Consider the following 24,318-nt stretch of genomic DNA (forward strand, 5'->3'; position numbering starts at 1 on the left):
CTTTTTTCTGATCTTTCAGTATTTACCCCAATATCTGGATCAAGGATTTTATTATAATACCATTTAGGAATTGTGCAACAAACAACATTTATGACTTTGGATGAGAGTAGCTGTCAATTAATGCTAAGTGTACAAGCTTCTTTCTTAAGGAAGGATGATTTTTCCAGTGAGAGCAACACCTTCCTAGTTCTTTCCTAAGGTGAGATGCTCTTTGCACACTTACCATGTCTTTGCTCAGGGACAGAGTAGATGCCAGTTTTATACAGGAGACAAAGCATGATGATAGTCAGACAAGAGGTGCACATAGTTCACACATAGCAGAGCTCCACTAAAATTGCACACAAAAATACTTTGGCAAATGTAGAGAGCTGCGTGCAGCCGCACCTTAAAGATGGCGCTGGCTTCTGCCCTCCGCCCTCCTGACGGCAAATGCTCAAAGTGGTAAACAAATCCTTATTTGGCTGTGGCTGGAATCGAGTGTTGCTTGTGTTTGCATGGACCAATGGACAGCGCCCACGTGGCTGCTCAGGGTTGGCAGCCCATGCCTACTTAAGGGCTGGGAGAGGCTCCCCGGGGAGAGACATCACTTGTAACAAGGTCCTGAATAAACTGCTTAAAGAAGAGCTCCGCTGTTGCGTCATCCTTGCTGGTCGAGGAGGCAGGCGCTACGGGCAAATGAATACTCTAGCTGAGACTTCTCACATTAACTCTGGAATCTTGCTCGTAATGTTTAGTATTTTCTTGTAATTGTGAGATTTAACATATATGTGCTGGAGGGTTTTTCTGTTTTATAATACATTAAAATATACTGTTTGTGTGTGTGTGTGTGTGTGTGTGTGTGTGTGTGTGTGTGTGTGTGTGTGTGTGTTCATGTAGAAGCCAGAAGTAAACCCTGGGTATTTGGATGATGTTCCTTAGGAACTGGACATCTTATTGTTGAGACAGGGTCTCTACATAGTGCTTTCTGATTCTGGTCAGCAGAGCAGCAAGCTCAAGTGACCCTCCTACCTCATTTTAGAACATAAATTTTTAATAAGTAAGCAACAGACAGCTTTTTATGTGGATGTTGTGGGTGAAGCTCTCTTTCAATCACCTAAAATGTATTTAGTGTAGCAAACCAGCATTGCCATGTGTCAACCTCCTCCACTAGCCGCAGTCCCTGAATGTTCCATGTGAATTCATACAGATCATTATATTCCACTTTTGACTGCTTTTTCTTCCTTAATTAACTTGTTTCAGTAGTTACTTGGCCTGTCCAAGGCCAACAGTGGTATAACTACTTACATCACAAGTACAATAAGAAAATACTTTTGATTTGTAGGTGGACTTGAGAATATTAATTTATTCATTTTAAAACATCCTCAAGCAAACACAAAACAAATGCCATTAATCACTCCAACTGTGAACTCCAAACTATCCTTTCACCAGCTAGCTTTGAAGTATGTTACCATCATTTATGTGTCATCTAATAGGCACTTCTCATGCTCTTTAAACATCTTTTCTTATTCCTCATTTTTCCCTTGAAGAATTTCAAAATTTCTCTCATGCTCCCAGTGGTGGTTGAGTAAAAATGACCCCCATAGTCTCTTATGTTTGATGCCTAAACAGCAGGGATGTTGGGAGCAAAATAACTTCCTTGTTCCCGCAGATATACAGGGTACCCAGAAATGTTAAGCACACAGAATTGTCTTTCCAATAGGTATAGTGGAGCTTTTTGTCAGAACTGTCAGCTCCCCAATAAGTGCACAGAGGCTTAATATTAATTATATATGCTTGGCCACTAGCATAGTCTTGTTATTAACTATCTTTTTCAACTTAAATAAACCCATATTTCTTATCTACAGTTTAACATTTGTCAGTAGCTGTTTAAGTAAGGCATGTTCATCTTGCTTCTCTCCAGGTCTTCTTGAGATTCTATACCCCCACTCTCTTTTTGTCTGCAAGTTGTGTCTAATCTCTACCTGCCCAGCTAATGGCCAATTGGCTCATTATAAACCAATGAGAGTAATGCATATTCTCAGTGTACAAAAAGATTTTTCCATAGCATTGTCTCCTTTTTGTATCATAATTTAAAATAGTAAAACTGTATATAACAAAAACAGTAATCAAGTAAGAATTAGAATTACAATATCCAGTTCATTATCTTTGGCAAATTTAGAGAAAAGCCTTTATTATCTATCTTATTTTTGTGTTCTAAAGTTTTATGTCTAGTTAACTTTTATTATAATTAAGGAAAAGTTTAAGTCAAATTAATTAGTTTTTATTTCATCAAAGACCCCAAAAGGTGTAATTTTACTTTATTACAGTAACATCTGCCTGCTTGGAAAGTCACCCCAAATTTCTCTGTAATTTTTGGACATACATCTTTGGCCAGAAGCCTGGGATATCTGACAGTTATTTTTGAGATGCAGGAAATTTTGAAGGACTTTCTTACCTTGCCTTGGCAAAGTTTGGCAGTCACAGTTACTTTATTTTGTTTCCTGCTGGTCCAGTTTGGACAGAATATTGTCAGCAATTGAGGCAAGGGTGGTTTCTTTGCCTAGTAGCTAGCTTTTGCCACAAAGAAAGCATATTCCATATGGAGTTAAATTCCCATTATCTTCTTTGAAGTAAGTTGGTACTGCCATGAGCAGATGTGTCTCATTGTCAAGAAAAGCCTTATGCCATTACAACTTTTTAAATGCAGTATTCTGCAGATCTTTGAAGTGTTTGAAGACAATCTATTTTTCTAAATATATGTTTAAACTTGAAAACAGATCTAATATGTCTACATGTTTAATTTTTAGGATGACTACTAACCTGTATTTCTTAATTATATGTTCCATTCTTAAATGAGTTGAAAAATCACAAACAAGAGTCAAAATATGCATATAGTATAACAAAACTAACTTTAAATTTTTATAAATATATGGCAAGCATTTTCTAGTTTTCTATCTTTATTTATTTTTTATTTATTTATTTTTTTTTATTCTACATACCAACTACATTTCCCCTCCCTCCCCTTCTTCTGCTCCACCCCTGTCTCATTTATCCACCCCCATTCACTCCTCAGAACTAGTAAGGCCTCTCATTCGGAGTCAGAGAAGCCTGGCACATCAAGTTGAGATAGGACTAAGCCCCTCTGCCCTGCATTAAGTCTGAGCAAGGCATCCCACCATGGGGACTAGGTTCCAAAAAGCCAGCTCACATGTCAGGGATAGATCTTGGTCCCACAGCCAGGGGCAACATAAACAGACCAAACCACACAACTGTTATCCATGTGCAGAGGGTCTAATTTGGTCCCATGTAGGCTCCCTAGCTTTCAGTCCAGAGTCCCTGAGGTCCCATAAGATTGGGTCAGCCTTCTCTGTGGGTTTTCCCATGATGATATTGACCCACCTTACTTATGTAATCCCTCCTCCCTCTCATTGACTGGACACCTAGAGCTTGGCCCAGTGCTTGGCTGTGGATCTCTGCATCTGCTTCTATCAGTTACCTGATGGAAGTTCTATGATGACAATTAAGGTAGTCACCAATCTTGATTACAGGAGATCAGTTCAGGTACCCTTTCCACTATTGCTAAGAGTCTTAGCTGGGATCATCCTTGTGGATTCCTAGGAATTTTCCTAGCCCCATGATTCTCCTTAATCCCATAGGGGTTCCCTCTATCATGATATTTCTTTCTTGTTCTCCATTTCTATCCCTCTCTGTACTCACCCATCCCCTTCCCTCATGTTCTCATCTCTCATCCCCTCCCACCCCTGCCCCAAGTCTATGCAGATCTCATCTATTTCCCCTTCCATGTAGCTTTGTTTCTTTATGTCTGTAGCCAGGATTTTCCAGGTATCTTCATTGATCAAACTTGATCTTCTTCTACCTTGAAGAACCCACAGTTTTTCTTTATCTCTGGGGACAAAAGCATAACACATTCTCTAAAGCAACACATCTTTTGCCTTCCATTTCAAGGTCAAGACATTTTAAAAGTATATAGGTTGGTTTAATCCAGCAGTCCACATAATCTAATATCTCTTAGCAGCTATGGCTCATTCATCAGCAATCAAAAAATTTAAATACAACAGAATCCAGACTCCCTGCATATTTTCCATCTTTATGTGGATTTTCTCTTTTATATTCCTTTACTCCCTTTTTAAGGACATTATTGTATTTTATAAAAAATATTTTTATTAAGAAAAAAATTTTCTATTCATTTTGCATACCAAAGATCCCCCTCTACCCTCTTCCTGCTCCTCCAGCCTCTCCCTCCCAAACCACCCCTCATTCCCTCCTACATAAAGGTAAGGCCTCCCATGGGAAATCAGCAGAATCTGGTACATTTAGTAGAGGCAGGTCCAAGCCCCTTCCCCTGCCTCAAGGCTATGTGAGGTGCCTCATCACAGAGTATGTTGCCAAAGACCTGCTTATGCAACAGGGATGGATTCTGATTGAACACGAGGGGGTCCATTAAGCAGATCATGCTATACAACTGTCTTGGCATACAGAGGGCCTAATCCATTCTTATGCAGGGTCCATAGTTGTTGATCCAACTTTTATGAGTCCCCACTAGTTTGGTTTGGATGTCTCTGTTAGTTTCCCCATCATAGTCTCGATGCCCCTTGCTCAGAGAATCCCTCTTCTCTCTCCTTGACTGGACTCATGGAGCTAAGCCTGCTATTTGGCTGTGGATCTCTGCATCTGCTTCCATGACAGATAGAGTATTAACCAATCTGATTACTGGAATAAGTCAGTTCAGGCAACCTCTCCACTATTTCTAGTAGTCTAAGCTGGGGTCATCCTTGTGGATTCCAGGGAATGTACCTAGTACCCAGTTTCTTCCTATCCCCACAATGTCTCCCTCTATCATGGTATCTCTTTCATTGTTCTCCCACTCCATCTCTGTTCCAGCTCAACCATCACATTCTTTAATGTTCTCTTTTCTTCCCATCCCCTACACTCCATTGCCCACCCCTCATCCCCAGTTTACTCATGGAGATTTCATCTATTTCCCTTTCCCAGGGTAATCCATGCATCCTATTGGTGGAAGTATTAAGGCAACTCCATGTAGTTAAAAGGGAGGTTTATTTTGTGGGGTAACTTACACATAAAGGGACAGGTTACAGGGTCCAAGAGAGGTAAAGTGCAGTCCAGTGGTGTTCTCTGGAGAACACAGTTCAGTCTCCCTCCAGCATCCAGGATCCAGGAATTAAGAGAGCTGGCATATCCAGATCTCAGGTTTTAAGGACTCCTGTCTTGGCCCTGCCTCATAGGTGTAACAATTACCATAAGTCTCAATGGGGTTAGTAGTTCCAGGTCAAAGCTGGAAGAGCTACCTGCTATAGCATCCCTCTTTGGGTCATTCTTGTTAGCTAGCTTTTCTAGAGCTGTAGGTTGTAGTCTGGTTAACTTTTGTTTTACATCTAGTATCCATTTATGAGTGAGTAAACACAATGTTTCTTCTTCTGAGTCTGGGTTATCACACTCAGGATGATATTTTCTAGTTACATACATTTGCCTGTAATTTTCATATCATTGTTTTTTACTGCTGAGTAGTACTCCATTGTGTTTATGTACCATATTTTCTTTATCCATTCTTGGTTGAGGGACATCTAGGTTGTTTCCATGTTCTGGCTATTACAAATAATGCTGCCATGAACGTAGTTGAGCAAATGTCCTTGAGGTATGAATGAGCATTCCTTGGGTATATGCCCAAGAGTAGTATAGCTGGGTCTTGAGTAAGATTGATTCTCAGTTTTCTGAGAAACCTCCATACTGATTTCCAAAGTGGCTGTATAAAATTACACTCCCACCATCAGTGCAGGGGTGTTCCCCTTACTCCACATCCTCATCAATATATGCTGTCTTCAGTGTTTTTGATCTTAGTCATTCTGACAGGTGTAACATGGTATCTCAGAGTCTTTTTGATTTGCAGTTGAGCAGTTCCTTAAATGTCTTCCAGCCATTTGAGATTCTTCTGTTGAGAATTCTCTGTTTAGCTCTGTAGCCCATTTTAACAGGATTATCTGGGATTTTTATGCCTGGTTTCTTGAGTTTTGTATATATTCTGAATATCAGCCATCCGTCAGATGTGGGGTAGGTGAAGATCTTTTCTCATATGTATGCTGTTGTTTTGTCCTGTTTACTGTGTCCTTTGCCTTACAGAAGCTTCTCAGTTTCAGGAGGTCCCATTTATTAATTGTTGCTCTCAGTGTCTGTGCTACTTGTGTTGTATTTAGGAAGTAGTCTCTTGTGCCAATGCATTCTAAACTACTTCCTACTTCCTCTTCTATCAGGTTCAATATAACTGGTTTTATATTGAGGTCTTTGATCCACTTGGACTTGAGTTTCGTGCATGGTGATAGATATGGGTCTATTTGCTTGAAGATGCTTTCTTTTTTCCATTGTACAGTTTTGGCTTCTTTGTCCAAAATCAGGTGTTCATAGGTGTGTCAGTTAATGTCAGGGTCTTAAATTTGTATTCATTGGTCCACATTTCAGTTTTTATGCCATTACCAATCTGTTTTTATTACAATAGCTCTATAGTAGAGCTTGAAGTCAGAGATTGTGATGCCTCCAGAGGTGTCTTTATTTTATGGGATTATTTTTTTTTAGCTATTATGGGTTTTTTGATTTTCCATATGAAGTTGAGTATTGTTCTTCCCAGGTCTCTGAAGAATTGTGTTGGGATTTTGATGAGGATTACATTGAATCTGTATATTTCTTTTGGTAAGATTGCTATTTTTACTATGTTGATCCTACTTATCCAAGAACATGGGAGATCTTTTCAATTCCTGATGTCTCCTTCAATTTCTTGCTTCAGAGAATTAAAATATCATATAGGTATTTCATTTGCTTAGTGAGAGTTATCCCGAGGTATTTTATATTGTTTGTGGCTATTATAAGGGGTGATGTTTCTCTGATTCCTTTCTCAACCCATTTATCATTTGTATATAGGAGGGCTACTGATTTTTTTTTTTTTTTTTTGGTTTATCATGTATCCCGCCACATTACTGAAGGGGTTTATTAGCTATTGGAGATCCCTGGCAGAATTTTTGGGGTCAATTATGTATACTATCATATCGTCTGCAGATAGTGAAATTGTGACTTCTTCCTTTCCAATTTGTATCCCTTGATCTCCTTTGTTGTCTTACTGCTCTAGCTAGGACTTCAAATGCTATATTGAATAAATATGGGGAGAGTGGACAGCCTTGTCTTGTTCCTGATTTTAGTGGAATCACTTTGAGTTTCTCTCTGTTTAATTTGATGTTGGCTGTTGACTTGCTGTAAATTGCCTTTGTTGTGTTTAGATATGTTCCTTGTATTTCTGTTCTCTCTAAGACCTTTATCATGAAGGGGTATTGGATTTTGGCAAAGGCTTTTCCAGCATCTGATGAAATGATCATTTGGTTTTTTTTCTTTCAGTTTGTTTATATGGTATATTACATTGACAGATTTTCATCTCTGAGATGAAGCCTCCATTGTCATGATGGATAATTTTTTGATGTGTTCTTTGATCCAGTTTACCAATATTTTATTGAGTAACAATGTTCATGAGGGTTATTGGTTTGTAATTATCTTTCTTTTTTGCATCTTTGTATGGTTTGGGTATGAGAGTAAGTGTAGCCTCATAAAAGGAGTTTGGTAATGTTCCGTTTCTATTGTGTGGAATAATTTGGAGAGTATTGGAGTAATGGTATTAGCTCTGCTTTCAAAATCTGTTTGGTAGAATTCTGCACTGAAACCATCTGGTCCTGGGATTTTTTTTTTTTTTTTTGGGGGGGGGAGGCTTTTAATGTCTAGTTCTATTTCTTTGGGTGTTATACATCTACTTAAATTGTTTATTTGGTCTTGATTTAAATTTGACATGTGGAACCTATCTGGAAATTTGTCCATTTCTTTTAGAGTTACCAATTTTGAGGAGTACAGGTTTTTTAAGTATGATCTGATTATTCTCTGGATTTCCTCATTGTCTGTTTTTATGTCTCCCTTTTCACTTCAGATTTTTTTTTTTTTAATTTGGGTGCTCTCTCCCTACTTTTTGTTTAGTTTGCATAAGGGCTTGTCTATCTTGTTGATTTTCTCAAAGAACCAACTCTTTGGTTCATTGATTCTTTCTAGTGTTCTCTTTGTTTCTATTTTATTGATTCCAACTCTCAATTTGATTATTTCCTTGCATCTGTTCATCCTGGGAGAGTTTGCTTCTTTTTGCTCTAGAGCTTTCTGATGTGCTTTCAACTTGCTAGTGTGAGATTCCTACAACTTCTTTATGTGGGCATTTAGTGCTATGAATTTTCCTCTTAGCACTGCTTTCACAGCTTCCCATAAATTTGGGTATGTAGTGCATTAATTTTTATCAAATTCTGGGAAGTCTTTAATTTCTTCCTCTATTTCTTCCTTGACCAATTGCTGATCAGTTGAGCATTATTCAGTTTCCATGTGACTATAGGCTTTCTGTAACTATTGTTGTTGTTGAAATAATATTTTAATCCATGGTTTTCTGCTAAAATTCAGGAGGTTATTCCAAATTTTTTGTATCTGTTGAGATTTGCTTTGTGACCAAGTATGTGGTCAATTTCAAAGGTTACATGGGGTGCTAAAAAGATGGAATTTCTTTTTTGTTAAGGTGGAATGTTCTGTAGATATTTATTAAGTCCCTTTGAGTCGTAACAACTTTTAGTTCCCTTATTTCTCTGTTAAGTTTCAATCTGGCAGAACTCTCCATTGGAGAGAGAAGGGTATTGAAGTCTCCCACTATTATATTACAGTGTGAGGGGTTTGATGTATGATTTAAGATTTAGTAATGTTTTACATATGTGGGTGCCCTTGTATTGGGGGCATAAATATTCAGAACTGAGACTTCATTTTAGTGGTTCTTTCCTATGATGCATATGTAATATCCTTCCCAATCTCTTTTGATTGACTTTAGTTGGAAGCCTCATTTGTTAGGTATTAGGATAGTTATACCAGCTTGCTTCTGTAGTTAATTTATTGGAAAGTCTTTTCCCTGCCTTTTACTCTGATGCGATGTCTGTCTTTGAAGTTGAGTTCTTGTTTGCAATAGAAGGATGGATCCTGATTTCATATCAATTCTGTTAGACTGTGTCTTTTTGTAGGTGATTTGAGTCCATTGATATTAAGTGATATAAATGACCAGTGCTTGTTAATTCCTGTTATCTTTTGGTGGTAGTGTGTGTGTGTGTGTGTGTGTGTGTGTGTGTGTGTGTGTGTGCGTGTGTGTATTTCCCTTCTTTGGTATTTATTACTATGAAATTGTCCATTGCCTTTATTTTCATGGGTGCATCTAACTTTCTTAGGTAGAAGTTTTTCTTCTAGTGCTTTCTGTAGGGATGGATTTGTAAATAGGTATTGTTTAAATCTGTTTTTTTCCTTGGAGTGTCTTGTTTACTTTGTCTATGGTGATTGAAAATTTTGCTGAGTATATTAGTTTAGGCTGGCATCCATGGTCTCTTAGTGTGTGTATTACATCTGTCTAGTACCTTCTGGCTTTCAGAGGCTCCATTGAGAATTTCGGTATTATTCTGGGGTGTTTGCCTTTATAAGTCACTTGGCCTTTTTCCTTTGCTGCTCTTAATATTCTTTTTTGTTGTTGTTCTGTATGTTTAGTGGTTTAATTATTATTTGGTGAGGGGACTCTTTTGGGGGACCTAGTCTATTTAGTATTCTATAAGCTTATTGTGACTTCATGGGTATTTTGTTCTTTAAATTGGGATAGTTTTCTTCCATGATTTTGTTGAATATATTTTCTGTGCCTTTGAGTTGATATTCTTCTCCTTCTGATATCCCAATTATTCTTAGATTTGGCCTTTTCATGCTGTCCTAGATTTCCTGGACATATTGTGTTATGACTTTTTTGGCTTTGGTGTTTTCTTTGACTAACAAATGTATTTCCTCTATTGTATACTCTAAACCAGAGATTATCTCTTCCATCTCTTGTATTCTGTTGGTTATTCTTGCATATTTAGTTCCTGTTCATTTACTCAGATTTTCTATTTCTAGCATTCCTTTAGTTTGTGTCCTCTCAGTTGTTTCTATTTCACTTTTCAAGTCTTGAACTCTTTTCTTCACATGTTTATTTTTTTTTTTAATAGTTTTCTTGGCTTCCTTTAAGGGATTTATTGATTTCTTCCTATTTTTGTTTGTCTTTTCCTCAATTTCTTTCAGATAATTTTTCATTTCCTTTTTAAAGGTCCCTATCATCCTCATAAAATTATTTTTAAGGTTGTCTTCTTCTGCCTCTTCTACGTTGTGATGTTCAGGTTGCAGAGCTGCCAGATTCTGGTGATGTCATATTGCTTTTTATGTTGTTGTATGTATTTTTGCACTGTCTTCTACCCATCTGTTCCTCCAATAGGTGGAAGTGATGCCTGTGTCTGGGTGAGCTGCTCTTGGTCCAATCTGTGCTTGCTGTGTCTATATCTCAGGGGTCACATTGATTCCAACCTTTGCTTTTGGTCTAATTGGAGATGGTGGATTCTATGTCTCAGGAAACCTCTCTTGGTCCAAAGAGTGCTCTTGGTCAATGAGAGCTGGTAGATTTTGTGCTTGAGGAAGCTACTCTTGGTCCAATGGGAGCTGGCAGATTCTGTATCTCAGGAAACCCCTGGGATCACAGGAGTGTAGTTAGGTTTGGAGTAGAGTGTGGGTCTTGTAGATCATAAGGTATGATGTGGGGTTTTGGTGGGGAAGTCTGCCTACAGGATTCTTTTCTGCTGGTGGGCAATTGGGGAAGCAATGGGCAGGGGTTCCCAGGGACTGGCTGTGTCTAAAATTTTTTTTTTTATTCTGTGGCTATATATACACTTTATCATTTCTTTCTCAAGTCTATATGTATTTTTTAAACATACTGTACATTTTTAGAGATCTCTTGTCTCTGGATTTGTCTTTACTGAGCATCTATATTTTTCTTTGCTTATACGAGACAAATATTAAACTGATATGTAGCTGCTTGTGCAGATCACCTTAGTGTATGTGGCTAGAGCTTGGTGGCTGTTGGCTGGCTCCATCCTGCAGGCAGCTGCCAAGAGATGCCTTTCTGAACTGCAGCAAGGATGAGAATATGAGGCTAGGAAGCCATGTTTGGCTCTGGGTATTTTGTGTGTGTGTGTGTGTGTGTGTGTGTGTGTGTGTGTGTGTGTGTGTGTGTGTTTAGAACCCCTTTTTTGTTTAAATTTTTCTCAAATTTTATGTGGACACATGTTGCCTGAGAGTGGGTGACATATTTGGTGCAATATTTTTTTGTTAGGACTGCAGCTTCCCAATAAATGCACAGAGACTTAATATTATAAATGCTCAGGCAACAACTTAAGATTGTTACTAACTAGCTCTTTTGACTTAAATTAACCTATAGTTCTTATCTGCACTCTAATACATGGTGGCAACTTTTTTCAGCATGGCTTGTTCATCTTGCTTCTCTCCATGTTTCTTCATGAATCCACCCTCCATTTTACCCATCCTCTTTTTTGCTGCAAGTCCTGCTCAGCTATTGGCCAGTCAGCACTTTATTAACCAATGAGAGTAATACATTTTCATAGTGTACAAAAAGATTATTCCACAATAATTGAGACAGATATAAAATCTGTTCTTTCATACAGAAAGCAGGGAATTGGAAGTGATTAATAGCTTGGTGATGTGTACTATATTTTGGGCCAGACCATATCAAGCTCCTCTAACTAGGACTGGAGGTTGGTAGTAATCTAAATGATCATTACATCTAGGGGCCCCCAAACTCCCACAACCAGGACTAGAAATATCTAATAGTTGAAATGGCCCTTATATTATATGCATAGACTCAAAGGTACCCCCCAAACACACACAAGCTCCCATCTACAGTATCTGTGTGACCAAGACCAGAACTTCCTTAAGCCCTTAAGCTAAGACAGGTAGGCTGTCTCTAGAATTCATCTTATTGTAAGTAATGACATGTACCCCAAATCAAGTTTCAATGTAAAACTGTTTTTGTTCCCTAGTGATTAACTTTTTTTTCCAAATTATACTGTGTTGAAATTTGTTGGGAATAAACCATCAGGCATTAGATTCCTCAAAGTCTTAATCTGGGTTGATAAAATCAATCTGAACCAAGAGCATCTAAACAGTATTGTCTCTTCTCAGTTCACACCCCTGCTTGCCTTGACCACCTGCAGGGTTCTCTTCACAGGGAGTAGCATTACTTGAGAAAGACTAGGAGGTGTGGTCTTGCTGAAGTAGGTGTGGCCTTGTTGGAGGATGTGTGTCACTGGAGGTAGGCACTGGAATTTCCAAAGACCAAGTCAGGTCCAATATTGCTCTCTCTCTTCCTGCTGCCTGATAATCAGAATGTATATCTCTGTTTCTGGCTGAATACCACCATGCTTACCACCATGATGACAATGCACTAAATCTCTGAAACTGTAAGCAAAGTCCAATTAAATGTGATCATTTATAAGAGCTGCTGTGGTCATGTTGTCTCTTTACAGCATCAGTACACTGATTAAGACACTGTCCAACCCTACCACATTCTGTAAATATCCTAGTGCAATGAAGATGTTCCGAAGCAATGTTTTAGTCACTTTCCTTGGCTATGAGACTATTGAGACAACAGATTCTAAGAAATTGGAATTTCCACCAGAATCCCATGCTTGGAGGGAAAAAAAAAGACCAAAACTTTTTGTCAGCAGAAGGGATTCTTCTCTTATAGAAAGAGATTTTACAAAGTCTTGAAAGCTTGTCACACCCGTTGTTGGACAGATTGGAGCACAGATCATGATGGGTGAATGATTGATAGGGGCACATCTTTACTAGTACTGCTTAATCATAATTAGTAGTCTCATTTGAAACTGAAACCTCAGGTCAGGACTGCAATGTGGCCATATTGAATTTATCTCTTTTTCTCCTCCTTACATCATTAGCTGACATTTAAATTGAAGTACTGAGAACAGGTGGCCTCACCTAGCTTGTTATGGCTGTAAGAGTCAAGGCTCTGGTCCTAACTGCCATTTTTGCTTAAAGTATTATCACTTCCTGCTATCACTGACATCACAATCTACCATTTCACTTATAGTATATAGTGTCTACAAACAATGAAATGGAAAAGAAATTAGGGTGTTTTCTTAGTTAAAATTACCAAGTCCAGGTTCTAGTATACTTCTGATACATTGGGAACTTTGTCATGGCCTCAGCTTTAAACAGTTGTCAAAGTCTTCCTTATCTGAAATAATCAGACATTTCATTGTGAACTGATTGGCCACCCATGTATCTGAGGGCAACTATTGAAAACTCAGATAATTTAGACATCAAATTCTTAGGACATACATTGCCTTTGATTGCTAGGTCTCTCTCTCTCTCTCTCTCTCTCTCTCTCTCTCTCTCTCTCTCTCAGTAATAGTACATATTTCTATATTTCTTAGAACAAAAATGAATCATATACTATTTTTAGAAATTATTATTGAAGAATTGAAAGAATTCATGGTCCTATGTGTATAGACACATATACTATGTGTACATGCATATACATAGAACTATGTTCCTCATGAATACTAGCTCAGCCTATTTGGATCTCACCTATCTGCTATTATAGCTATGACAATAAATGCCTCTTCTACACAGACTCTGATTTATTCTTGGGGGAGCAACCCACTAAGTCTTTAGAGAAGAAGCCATCTACACCCTTCTTGACACGCACTATTGAATTGTTCTCTATTCTCAAATGTACAATCTGAGAATCTCAGGGGATGAAAATTTCTATTTTTTGAGCTACCTTTGACTAATGAGGATGGGAATCCATGACTTTGTGTGCCTGGCTTTCTTGGCACATAGTATAGTCCCCTCAGACTCCAATTCATGCTACACTATGAAGAACTTGGCTAAAGCCATATCTTTAGCTCTTTACTATGTTAGCCTCCAAGTCATGCCTGATAAACTGTCTAATTTTCACTTTGATCCAGATCTTAGGTATTATTATAGGCTCTGATTTCTAAGGAACATAAGACTGCCACATAAGCCATCAGTCACAAACTGAAACAGCAGATTTTTAGATAAATTCTACTTATGCTATATATTATTTTATCATTCAAAACAATGGACTTCATTATATCATTTTTGTGTATTCTTCATACTTACCTCTCCACTTGGCCCAATGTTCCATACTCTATTCTTGCTTATTGCTTACCCACCAGGAGCCCTTAACTGCTTTAATATCTCATATATGCTTTAACCTTGACTCTTTTCTTCCTTTCCCTCATTAAAAAAACCTTCTCCTCCTCCTTCTTTTCCTTCTGTTTTTCCTCCTCCTTCTTTTCCTTCTCTTTCTCTTTCTCCTCCTCCTCCTCCTCCTCCTCCTCCTCCTGCTCCTCCTCCTCCTCCTCCTCCTTCTTCACATCTAATGGTCAGTTTTCTAGTTTCAAGTCCTCATACCTGACTCATATGTGTGGGGGTGGGATGGGGTGGGGGGTGTGTACAAACTAAAATCTGGGTTCTATACATGAGAAAACGTGTGTGGTCATTGTCCAATCCTGTTTATTTTACTCAAACATAATGATTTTGCAATTGTAGGCAATTTTCCTGCAAATGTTATGATTTTTACACTTGAAAGCTGAATGAAGTTCTGTTATGTACATATGTCACGTTTTCACCCCCTTTTATCCTTCTTTCTTTTTTCTTTCCTTCCTTTCTCTCTTATTCCTTTCCTTCCTTCCTTCCTTCCTTCCTTCCTTCCTTCCTTCCTTCCTTTCTTTCTTTCTTTCTTTCTTTCTTTCTTTCTTTCTTTCTTTCTTTCTTTCTGTCTGTCTATCTGTCTGCTGCTGAACCTATACACTAGTGCCATTTCTTAGACATTGAAAAAGATTCAGCAAAAAACTTGGATGTGCAAGCATCTTTGTGGTGGGGTACAGAACCTTCTGAGTATATGCACAGGAATACAACAGCTGTGTCATGTGGTAGCTCTATTTTAGCTTTTGAAATATTTTTATTCTAATTTTCACGGTGTTTCTATCAGCTTTCATTCCCACATGTGCTAAATAATTGTTCCCTCTTCCTATTTTATTTTGTCTTCTTATTGGTAGCCAGTATGATGGGATGAGACTGAATCTGAAAGCAATTTCAATTTGTAGTGCCCTGATTGCATTTTAAAGATGTTTGTTGATTTGTGCTTTTTCTTTTGAGATCTGTCTGCTTATACCATTCATTAGCTCATTGATTTATATGACAATGTTGTTTTGGGAGGATTTTAAACTTTTCTACTCACTCTAAACTCACTCTAAATATTAACCTTTCTGATATGTTGTTGGCTCTTTCCTATTCTGAGGGTTCTCTCTATTACTGTAAGTTTTTTTTTTTTCTGTGAAAATTCATTTTATATTCTGTCTAATTCCATTTCTTATTCTTGAGACTATATTCTATGTGTTTTGAGTTCTATTCAGAAAGTTTTTTTTTAATCTATGCTTATGTCTTACAGTTTTTTCCTCAAGCAGATTCAGCATTTCTGTTTCTATATTTAAGTCTTTGATCCAATACTATTTATGTCATGTTTATTTTTACCTCTCATTTTATTGATTTAAGACTTGGAGTACTATTTGAAAAAGAGTGGGGAGAGTGGTTATCCTTGTCTCATTTCAGCTTTCAGATTTCTCTCTTTTCACAGAATGTAGCATATATTTCTCACTATGTAGAAATATGTTTCTTCTACACTTAGTTTATTAATTTGTTTGCAAATTTCTATGTCTTTGTTGACCAATATTCTTTTGATTGGGTTATTGGTAGTATTACAGGTTTGCTAGCTACTGCATTTAACACAATGTGTTTTTTGCTGCCCTTTTCATGTATATCTCTTCTCATGGAATGCATTATTTACTGTGCCCTCATTAATTAGACTGTCTCTATTTTTCTTCTGACTGTGTTACCCTTCAAGTAATTTCTGCAGTGCTGGTTAAGATATCACCAGTTGCCTTAATTTGTGTTTGTCTTAGTATATTCTTGTTTATCAATTAATTACAAAATAACTTTTCTGTGCATAATAATATTGGTTGGAAATTCAACATTCTAGGATAAACATTTATAATTCCACATTTTCCGGTCTTTTAGCACCACTGATGAGAGTTTGATTTTTCTTCTATTAGCTGGAATTTTTCCTTTACAGTTAAAACTGTGTTTCTACATTTGATTGCATGACTATGACATGACACCCAGAGGTTATTGACTGTGTGTACTGAGCAATTAAATACTTCTTGCATTTCCATTTATTTTGTAAACTTGGAATTTTTTTCTGTTAAAAAATATATTTTCTGTGTCTTTGTTATTTATTCCCCCTCTCATACACTATAGACTTTTAGATTGTTCATTTCAATGTTCTACAAGTTCTTAAGGGGTTTAATTGTGATTTTCTTTTTGATTCAAATATGTGTGACTACATTTTTGCCATGACCTCATCCTCCACCTCTGGCATGTTTTCTTTTGCTCTGTCTTGTTTGTTGATAATGGTTTCTACTATCTTTCCTGTGTTATTGATTGATTGCTTCATTGCTGACATATTCATTAGATATTTTCAAAATCTCAATGTCCTTGATGGATTTCTCCTTTGTATTTTTAAATTAAATTCCAATTGGTTGATCATTTCACCACTTTTGCCAACTTTCATATCTAGGTCCCATTTAATTCCCTGTCTTTAATTTTCTGTTTTCTTTAATTCTCTGTGTGGTCATTGAGCCTTTGCAAAAGTAGTACTTTAGACTCTTAGAGAATTTCACTCTCCCATTAGATTGTTTTCTAATTTGAGAAGTTATGCACGTGGAATTGCATCAGAGAGTCCTGATGCATCTTCCTTCACCCTCTCTGTGTTTTTTTGTTTTTTTTGTTTGTTTGTTTGTGGAGGTGAGTAGGTGGGTGTATGAATGTGTGTATGTGGAATCAAAACTCTTCTGTAGGACAAATGAGGCAAAAATGAAGGAGGAGGCTGAGAAAGAGGTTATGTGAGTATGAAGAGGAACATATTTGTTATATAATGTGTATACATGAAAACTAGAAATATTGGTGAATTATGGTTACTAGGGGAGGGAGAATTATACTTCTTTGTGGACTAAGTCAGAAGTATGTTGCCCATGCTCCAGTGGATGATCACAAACCCATCAGTAAATGGAAATTATATGTTATTTAAAAAGAAAGGGCTACATGAAGTTGAAATTTGGAGATACAGGGATAAATTTAGTGTAGGGAGATGGGAAAAGAAGAAAGGATGAATGGTAGATATGATCATAATTCCATTGTGTATGCATATATTTTTCATTTTAATTTTATAAACTTTATTATAAAAATATGCAAACAGATAAAAACACCACACACTAAAATTAGTCAGACCCAACATGTATACAACTCAATGAACTCCTATACTTTTAGAATAGCCATTAAGAACAGGATCTGTGGAGCTTCACATACATAGGAAATTTTTAAGGAAATAAGAGCCATTATCACTTACTGTAATCATTGCAACTATAAAATTGAAAATAATCTACCATATTTAATAACATGGGGATTTTTAATATTCATGGCCATTGTTCTATAATTGTACCTTATTTTTTTTCTTTAGAGGACAGTTTACTATTGGTGATTGAACAATTAATAATGGATTTCTCATATCATTTTGATTTTCTTTTTTCCTTTTTTGGTGTTGGGAATCCAATCTACTGTCTGGCAGATGCTGGACCAGTATTCTACCTCTGAGCCATATCTCCAGCCCCAAGATGATTCTTTAATTTTAACTGCATTTGATTAAGACACCCAGAGTTCTCATTTCTTGTAAGAAATAAGATGTATCAGCAGTTCCAATTTCCATAAATGGAAATACAACTGCAGTGTTCACCAAGCACTGTTGGAAAACAAACATGAACCATCAAATCAGATGATGATTTGCAAAGTGCTAATGGGAGAAAAATAGAAATGTTGATGCAACAACTAATGTATGAATTCTGAATCCAACATCTTTGATAAACTTGACACCTGCCCATTAAAATGTATTTGAGGACAGGTGTGGGTAGGCTAGATATTTTAATGTTCATGTCTATTGACTCTCTATTTAAGAAGACATGGTTCCTTCATCTACATAAAATGCATAATTCCACCTATGTCAAAGGACTCCAATTTCATGATGAAATGGTGCTTACCTCCAAATAAAGTGCATAAGAATGATGTGGGAAGTAGCATTTTTTACTAGATTTCATTTTGAGTGTTTATGTTATTTTTATGTGAATAATTCTAATTATTACTCTTGATATAAATGCTTGACACAGTGCTTCCAATAAAGCCACTTTTTGTTTGTTTGTTTTGATGTAAAGTTTCACTACATATTCCAGGCTGACTTCACATGCATGATTCCCCTGCTTCAACTTAAAAGTACTAGAATTACACCACATTTGTTTCATGGTGCCTAGTTGATCATAAAAATAAATAAATAAATAAATAAATAAATAAATAAATAAATAAACCTATTTTTTTTTTTTTTTTTTGTCATTGAAGGATGTTCTCAATGTGGAGTGTCACTCATGGAAGGTAATAAATTTGTTTGTAAAGGTAAGCCAATGAACAAACATATGATCAACATTGTGTATAGGTAACAGGATCTTTGCTTCAAGCCAAAAGTCACTTATATCTTCTTCTGATAGTTAATTTCAACTGGCAACTTAGTTGACTCTAGAATCGCCTAGAAGATCAGCCTCTTGGCTTGCCAATGAGAGATGATATAGGTAAGGTTTGTTGAGGTACGAAGACCTTACTTAAAGATTGTTGGCACCATTCCCTGGGCTGAGGTTCTAGACTGATTTAAAAGTAGAAAGAATGCTGAGTGCCAGCATTTATCTCCCTTAGCTTCCTGACTGATGATAAAATGTGACCAAGTTGTTTCACACTCCTCTTCCCATAACTCCAATCCTCCCCACACATGATGGAAATGTGGACCAAAATCAACCCTCCTCTTTAAGTTACTCTTATCAGATATTTGTTCACAGCAACAGGAACCTGACTACTACAATACTGATGAGAACTTTCAAAACTTAATGGCTGAGGACAGGCTCAACAAGTTGTCTGAATGTGTTTCATGATGTTTATGTTTGTCTTAAGAACACCAGTGAAGACCTCACTATTCTGTAATAGGTCAGTGCCACTTGTAACACAGGCAAAACACAGAAATTGAATCATTAAACTATTTCTTCTAGAGAGCTGTTAATCTTAGGAGACAGTAGATAGACATCCAGATGATATGCCCACCATCTTTTCTTTAGGTAGAGATTATATCAGGAGAAGGAACAAATGCTGTCATTCTCCCCACAGATTATTCTCACCTTTGTGATGAGGGGATCATCCTCTAAGATTGATGGTGTTGGGGCATCATTATCTACTGGAGCAGTGGACACTCATAAACACCATGACCTTCTAGTCTTATCTTCTTTCTGAGGTCACCATGTGGATGCTATCTAGACTGAATATTAAATGAGCACAAACAATTCATTATATATTTATGTTATGTATGTATTCAACATACGTATTCATGTAGAACCCTCATGATGAGAGAAGCATAGATTTGTATTCATATTGTAGTTTATGAATTATAGTTGTCAATTCTAATATGTTTTACAAAAACAATTCAACAGACCACCTGAAGATTTTTAATTCTTTCAGACTAAAAACTATATCTATCTTTCTTATTTTGGTATCCTCAGAAACTTTTACAGTTTTCAGGCCACAAAACACACATAACTGTAGGCAAGTTGATTTCTCTTAAGAATGTAATGGGATTCACATGTATTTTTTTACATGGTGCCATTGCAGGACATTGTGAGGTATCCAATTTACCTTATTTATTTTATTACTTATATTCTATTTAGGTTAGGTCATGAGCTTACACATACATGATGCTAATGCAATATTCAATTGAAATAAATAGTTCTTTATTAGACTGTTGAATGTCTTGATTTCTCCTATACTTTAATTTAATAAATTATTTAGGACATTTTCTTATTTATACTTGGTTATATATATATATATATAAAATATATATATATTTTTTGGTTTTTCAAGACAGGGTTTCTCCGTGTAGCTTTGTGCCTTTCCTGGAACTCACTTGGTAGCCCAGGCTGACCTCGAACTCACAAAGATCCTCCTGGCTCTGCCTCCTGAGTGCTGGGATTAAAGGCGTGTGCCACCACCGCCCGGCTTGATTGTATTCTTAAACTACACTGTTACAGGATATTTGATAACACTGTGTGAAAGTATATTGTTCTGTTACCTTGACTGCGTAGACATTTTGTGATTGATTTAATACGGGGATGAATGGCCAATAGCTAGACAGAAAAGGATAGTTGGGACTTCTGGAGAGAGATAGAAATTCTGGGAGGAATTTGAGGAGTGGGAGTTGATGAGGACCATCATAGAGAGGAGTTGGACATACAGTATGGAGGAGAAGTAATGAGCCACTTGGTGAATGTAGATTAATATAAATGAGTTAAAGTAAGTTATAAGAGCTAGTTGGAAACAAACTTAAGCCAAGGCCAAGCTTTCATAATTAAAAAAAAATCCCTCTGTCATTATTTGGAAACCATTGATCCAAAGAATGTCCAACTGCACACTATACTCAAGATCTTGCTATTTTAGGTCAATAACTTATTTTAACCCTTTCTAGTGATAATAAGAACTTTTCTTTGAAAATATCATATTTAATGAACACTTCCAATAAATTTTCTAAAAAAGTTAACTACTTACTACATTCATAAAAATATGTTTTGATAACTTCATACATGGATACATATATATATATATATCCCATATCCACACTCTAGCTTCCTCCTTCCAACTTCTTCCCCAACCCCCAACTAATACTCCTCCCATATTCATGTTCATTTCTTCTTTTCCTCCTCTTGCTCCCTTTTTTCTTCTATAACCCATTGAGTCCAGTTTGAGCTACCTATGTGACACCATCTATTGTGTCATGGACAACTGATTATGGACCACATTATTAAAGCAAACTAACTCATTCAGCCCAGTGGTTATCAACTGGCAATAGCTCATGAGCTAGCAGTGGGGGCTCTTGTCACCTTCTCTCTTCCCTGCTTCATTTATTGTCTTTGGATGTCTTGTCCATCTAGATTGAAGGTTCATGGGGTCTTCCCCCATCCATGCTACAATTGTTGATTGTTCAACTGTTGTGCATTAACAACACTGCTGTAAGTTCATGAGTATAATGGTCCTGTCATGTCCAAAAGACACTGCTTTTAGCCAGTACTCCCCAACCTCTGGCTCTTACAATCTTTCTACCTCCCTTCTATAATTTCTTGAGAAGTGTATGTGATACAGATGTTCCATTTGTGGAGGGTCACTTAGTCTCTGCCCTTTGACCAGGGTTGATATTAAGTGATGCTAACTATATATCTTCACTTACATAGGCTTAAATCATATACATTTCTTTCAGAAGAATTAGTTTAGAGATTTTTTTCAAAATATACAAAAGGAGAGAATGTCATACAATGAGGCTTCCCAAACCCAGGTTCAGTGAGGATAGATTCACTAGAGCCTTACTCTGTTCTATGGGCTCCTTCATTCATCCTAGCAATCCTAAGATTGTGAAACAATTCCCAGAGACTGCACTGCTCATTTATAAATACTTAACATTTTATTTCAAATACATAAAGGGTCTTCTTTCAAACAAAACCACAGAAATATTACTGTGTCAAAAATTTAACATTAACTTCTTAATGTTAATTATTTAGTATTGAATATGTTTTTCCCATGTGTATTTAACACACCTTTGTTTCCACTAGTCTATAGATACTTTGTGTTCAAACATATCATTATCTACCCCTCATTATAAAGTAATCGCTTCTTAGTTAAATTTTATTAGTTAATTTTATATTTATAATTTTACTTCTCATTCAAGAGTGAGAGTATACTAGCTTATGTAATAGCATATTCTATATCCAATTAACTCCAAGATCTAAAATAATATAACAGGAATGTATTAGTCATACACATAAAAATATCCAAATATATATTACCATAACTTGCTCCAAGAAGTAACCCAGAACCTTGACTATGGGATCAAAGTCCTGAGTAAATGTGTATTATTAGCATGGGGAAGGCCATGTTAGAAATCTCAGTACCTCATATCCATGAGAATTACAAGGCCTTCCCCTGGTTGGAGTACTGATGTTGACATGATATGAAGAAAATGTCAACTGCAGGTTTCTCACCCAGCTAGGGCTGTTACACAGAAAAACCCTGACTCAAAAAAACAAAAATGTTGAAATGTTTGTAGAAACTGGTTGATACTCACCTTCTTCTTCCACCTCCAGGAAAGTGGCAACCTGAGATTGCTCTGTAACCCAGAGCCACTACCAAGATTAGCTAATCCTCTACCTAATCTCAGTTTATGATGTGTATAATAGATGTGTTGACTTTCCAGGATGCTAATGAAGTTTCCATCAGAGAATATGCTTACCTGATCCCAGTTTTTCTACATGATTATCTGTCATTTTCTCATTCCCCATTAACCAAGTCAAGTCAGTCTCAAAGTTATGCAAGTTACAGGTCACAACATGTTGTACACTTTTGTCCCCCCCCCTTGCCTCCGTGTATGTGCAGGCACACATATTTGTATGTGAGAACATGTATAGGAGCATACATGAAGGCCAGAGTTTGACATCTTGAATCTTGTTCAGTAACACTCCATATTATTTTTTCAGACATATCTCAGGGACCCTGAAGCTCATATTTACCTAGATTGACTGACCAGCAAGCCTCAGATATTTTCCTGTTTCAGCATCATCAATGCCAGGGGTACAGGTGTGCATTATTGAATCTAGACCTTTTAACATGTGTGCTAGGAAATTGAATCCAGGTCCTCATTCATGTGACACAATCACTCTACAGACCAAGCTTATTCTCAAGCCACTATGCAGCTATTTACTTAGAAATGGCTTCATGCTTCAGTCCTCAAAATTAGTGAACAAATGAAGAGAGCTGGGGTTAGGATGAGGGGGATATAGCTAGAAAATAACCATTACTATTCTGTTCAACTCCCTATTTGAGAAAAGCAATTTCCTGATATCAGGAAAACATATAGATCTCTGAAAAATGAAGCTCCTGGCTGGGCATAAACTTGTCAGGATCTGGCCACTTTCCAAATCCATTTTTTTTTTTTTTTTGCAGTAAAGAAGACTAGTGGTGCTTAGTGGGCTGAGAGACATTTTTTCTACTGTTAGCCTCCATTTCAACCTACCAGAGGGAAGGTATTACATAAAATTAGTGCTCAAAAGCTGTCTCTCTGGTTGTACATGGTGTTGGACAATTGTAATCCCAGCTCTTGGGAAGATGAGACAGAAGGATCAAAACTTTGCATGTGTCTTGAGCCTCTTAGGACATCCCAGGCTGCCCCTAACTATGTAGCAAGGCTGTTTCCCAAGGGGAAAAAAACTCAAGTATACCATTCTTTAATAGATTACTTAACTCACAGAATATAAACCAGAGGAATTTTGGCAGTTGGGCAGCAGCACAGTTGGAAAATTGCTTGTTTTGCAATCGTTTGTACCTGCATTCAACAATCTATAGCCCACACTTAAATGAAAAGGTGGTATACATTTATAATCCCAATGATGAATTGGCAGAAACAGGAGGATCCCTGAGATTCATTCTATAGCTATGCTAGTCTACTCAGTGATCTCCAGCTTGGTAGAAGCTGTCTAAAATTTTTAAAACAAAACAAAACAATGAAAGCTTGAAGGTGGGCAATATCAGAGGATGTCCTCTACCCTCCATATGTATAAACATATACATATACATGTATACATATGAACATGCACCTATCACAAAAAAGCATACACACAAAAAGATAATTTTAATTGTTATATAGAAAATATTTTTGACCTGAATATTATAGTAAAGATAAAAAATAAATGCACTTTCATTTGGTAGCTGTAAACACACCTTTCTGCCTGGTAGTATTGGTGGTTCACACCTTTAATCCCAGTACTTGGAAGATAGAGGCAGGCAGATCTCCATGAGTTTGAGGCTGGCCTGGTATACAGAACTAGTTACAGGACAGCTAGGGCTGTTACAAAGAAAAACCCTGACTCAAAAAAACAAAAACAACAAAAAAAAATTATTTGTACAAAAAAAATAATGATTCGTATATTGTTACATATTACAAATTATGGATTTTTATCCAGTCAAAATTTGACTGCTTATATGACTCATCCATTTTGTTTATATGTTCATCTAAAATTTAAGGAGTGATTACACATGTTTTGAACTACTTACATTATTAGGACAGTCATCTCAATATTTTATTGTTTCTTAATAGCAAGCAAAACAATAATT

The sequence above is a fragment of the Onychomys torridus genome, chromosome 11 (assembly GCF_903995425.1).
Source record: "Onychomys torridus chromosome 11, mOncTor1.1, whole genome shotgun sequence".
Taxonomy (NCBI): domain Eukaryota; kingdom Metazoa; phylum Chordata; class Mammalia; order Rodentia; family Cricetidae; genus Onychomys; species Onychomys torridus.